At 28.5% G+C, this 4,017-nt stretch overlaps 1 non-coding gene across 1 annotated transcript; it reads right to left on the bottom strand.

Moving 5' to 3' along the window:
• Window positions 1-319: 319 nt before the first annotated feature.
• trnay-gua (transfer RNA tyrosine (anticodon GUA)) lies at window positions 320-408 on the bottom strand. Its single transcript is given in 2 exon segments — window positions 320-355; window positions 372-408. It is a non-coding gene; the product is annotated as a tRNA-Tyr (tRNA).
• Between the last annotated feature and the right edge of the window lie 3,609 nt (window positions 409-4,017).

Raw genomic sequence — 4,017 nt, 5'->3', positions numbered from 1 at the left:
CATCCAAATAAACAAAATGTAATACATATTTAGACATTTTTTTATACTTGATTCTAATCAAAACATAGTCTTAATAACAGATTTATAACATGATAACAGAAATGTATTTTATAACTATGATCAAAAAATCAGAAAAATTTATCATATTTAATGTCTATTAAAATAAATATGATAATATAAAGTGATCAAATATGAATAATATGATGTTATATGATATTATAATAATATTATATTATAATAAATGGTCAAATATTATTAATATGATAATAAAACTAATATTAAAAATATATCTACTTGAAAAATAAGAATAAACAAAAAGTCCACCGAGCCGGATTTGAACCAGCGACCTAGAGATTTCTATGTTATCATTTCTACAGTCTCCCGCTCTGCCAACTGAGCTATCGGTGGATATCTAATTCGAAAAAGTTTGCAAAATTATCAAAAATATAAAAATACTAAATTAAGTAGAAAAAGTTGTTACAAAATAAAAACTTATTTTTTATATCGCTAAAGAAAACTATTTTTTATTTTGTCATTTATTCATATTTCGGTACCCATTAAGTCGCTCTGAGGTCAAACGAAAACAATCGCATCGGCAGTCATGTTGAATGAGGTGCTAACTTTTCGAAATGTTTTTAACTTCATCATCAAAAGATTATTTAATTTAAAAATCAATCCAGATCGAAAATATAGAAATAAAAGTGGAATTAGGTTTGTTAAAAGAAAAGATAATTATACAAAATGAGCTTATTCAAGACCAAAAATTATCTAACGGTAAACTTTTATTTCTTAAAAATCAACCAAGTCAAAACATAAATATTAGTTCAAATCCACATCATAAAAACACGTGTTCAAAATCACTGAAGCTACAAAACGTCAATGTAAATTGCGGTAAATTATTTGAAAATATCCCTAAAATATCAAATGCAAATACCGAAAACGTAAAATCTGATTATAATGCCCAATATGAAAATAAGCCTTTTAATTATCACACGCTAAGTGAAAATAAAAATTCTATCACCGCAAATGTTGCAAAAGATATTTTTCAACAACCTTCTGGAAGACCAATTGCAAATAATTATACAGAAAGTCAATCACATAATGTCAGAAAATATGCAAAAGTCGCGGCTCAAAAACAACAGACCGCAGATAAACTAAACAATCAAAATTTGGATTCAAAGAAAAACTTTCAAATATTGATAATAATTCAAATAGTTTTATTTTAGTTGGCAAAAATAATAAATCTGCCCGCCAAACAATTATCCTACCCTTCGAAAAAAAACATAAATTATTGGAGCCTATATTTGGAACAAAAATTCCGGGGAATGAAACTATTGCTAGTAATCAAATAATTCGTAATTTTTAAGTTTTTATAGGTGGTGTAAGCAACCAAATCAACGAAGAACAGCTTCAACGGTATATGGAAACTGAATTAGGTATCACACCTATATCAATTACATTAAACAGAGAAAACGAATCTAATAGATCGTATAAAGTTTCTATAAGTATTTCAGAAAAATATAAAATTTTTAACCCTTTTTTATGGGATAATAATATCATTATTAAACCGTTCCGGAAAAGGCGCATATTTTCTAATGTAGATCAACATTGTGTATCTAACTTGAACCAGAAAAAAGATTCCTAAATAAAATGGCTTCGAATAATATATTAAAGGAAGAAAATCTTCTGAAAACTTTTAGTTTGTGTACATTTAATTGTCAGGGACTTAAAACAAATATTAAATATACTGAGACCCTAATAATTTTCCATGACATAACATTTCTGTGCAAACACTGGGTATCAAAACTCGAATATTCTATAATCAAAAACATCTGTAAAAACTCCCACTCATTATATTTCAGCCAGGCAAATAAACATGAACAGGGTCGATCTTTTGATGGAAATGCCTTTTTTATACGAAAAAATCAATTTCAAAATATCATATCTCTTTACGAAGATGATAATATATTTGCAATAAAATTACAACAAAATTATATCGACGTTATTGTAGTTGGCATTTATCTAACCTCTTCACGAAACAATCAAACATCATTGGAATAATACAAAAGTCTAATAGACATACTTAAAGGAATTATAAATAGTCATGAGGGTAATGGCGAAGTAATTATACTTGGAGATTTCCAGTCATTTCCGCACGGAATATACGATCTATTAGAAGAACTAGCTCTAAGTGAAATAATTATTCTTTGATTTTCTCTGAATTCATTTTATCTGAATTTATAATCAAACGAATTAGAATTAGTCGATGTAACTAAAGGTCAAGTCCTGCAATTACTTATCAACATCTTACATTACCAAACTCATCGTATATTGATCATATAGCTATTTCAAAGTATACATCTCTTCTAGTATATAAATGCATCGTTATTCCTCCTTTTTTTCAAAATGTAAGTGATCACTTACCGCTATTGATTTCAATTGGACTTAAAGGTTAGTATTATCAAGAATTCAAATCCAAAACTTTTTGCTATAAATAATAAAAAGGATAAAGAATTGATTACCGCCTAATTTGCTACTATATTTGAAAAACGATTAAACACTGAAAGGTTAAATCATAGTTCTATTTATCGTCAAATTCCACCTTGTGAAAATTCTGATGAAATATAACTGATGAAAATTATACTGATGAAAATATTACTGATGAAAATATATACTGATATAATATTAATGATATAAAGATATACTGATAAAAGTATTACTGATGAAAATATAAAAGTCGCTATTTCTTGCCTAAAATTAAATAAATGCCAAGATCATTTCAATATATTTGCAGAACATTTAAAATATGCCCAGTGTGATGCACTAACGCAATGGATAAGAAAATTTTTTCACTTTTCAATTAATCATGGATGGACCCCTACATCTATGTCAACTTCAACTATTATACCGCTTGTCAAATCGTATAAAAAATCACTTACCAGCCCATATAACTACCGAGGTATCAGTATTACTCCAATAATTACAAAACTTTTAGAATACCTAATCTTACTCATCAGTCCTGAGATAAAAGAAACACATCCCCTTCAATTTGGTTTCAATAATTAGAGTTCGACCTTGCATGCTGAATTTGTTATAAGCGAAGCAATTAAGCATTACAACAACAATAGTTCACCTATTTATTTATGTTCTTTAGATGCTGAAAAAGCTTTTGACAGCTGCAACTGGGACATTCTCTTTGATAAACTTTACTTTGATAAAAACTTACCTCTCCAAATAGTTAACACTATATCTTCTTTATACCACAAAAGTAGTCCAACTGTCTCTTACCTAGGTTCCAAATCAGTTTCATTTGCTCTTAAGCAAGGAGTGAGACAAGGATCCATTCTGTCCTCCTACCTATATAACATATACACCGAAAAGTTTCTCGAAACTATAAAAAATGATAATGTTGTCGGTACTTCGATACATGGAAACTTCAAAGGTGTTGTTGCTTATGCTGACGACATCATTCTTAGCTCTAATCTATTTGTTCTTGAAAGGCTGATTACAACGTGTAATATTTACAATAATTTAAACGGCATAACTTTCCGGAAAAAGACAATTAACTAATTGCAAGATAACCCTAGACGACCATCAAATAATACCAAATGAAAAAGTTAATCATCTAGGCTTTATTTGGGAAACACAAAAATCTATTTTTGCCTCACTCAATAAAACAAATATTAACCAAAGGGTATCAAATTTCCAAACAACAGTGCAAACTCTGATTCAATCTGGTATCCGGTTTGTACATCTTCAATTATTCTGGTATCCAGTTTGTACATCTTCAATTATATACATCTTTAGCAGTTTCGACGCTAACGCATGGTCTGGAACTCTGTGAAAATAGAGAGTCAACAATGCAAAGACTTAACAAACTTGGAAGAAATACATTTTTTAATATCTCCAAGTATAGCAAAAACTATATAAACTTTATTTAAAGTTCGGGAGATATCAACTTACATACAACAAAATAAAATAAACCTATTTTTCCGTCTATTAAATAATAAGTAACTT

This window comes from Hydra vulgaris, chromosome 11 (genome assembly GCF_038396675.1).
Source record: "Hydra vulgaris chromosome 11, alternate assembly HydraT2T_AEP".
NCBI classification, from domain to species: domain Eukaryota; kingdom Metazoa; phylum Cnidaria; class Hydrozoa; order Anthoathecata; family Hydridae; genus Hydra; species Hydra vulgaris.
This window is presented reverse-complemented; position numbering and strand designations above follow the sequence as displayed.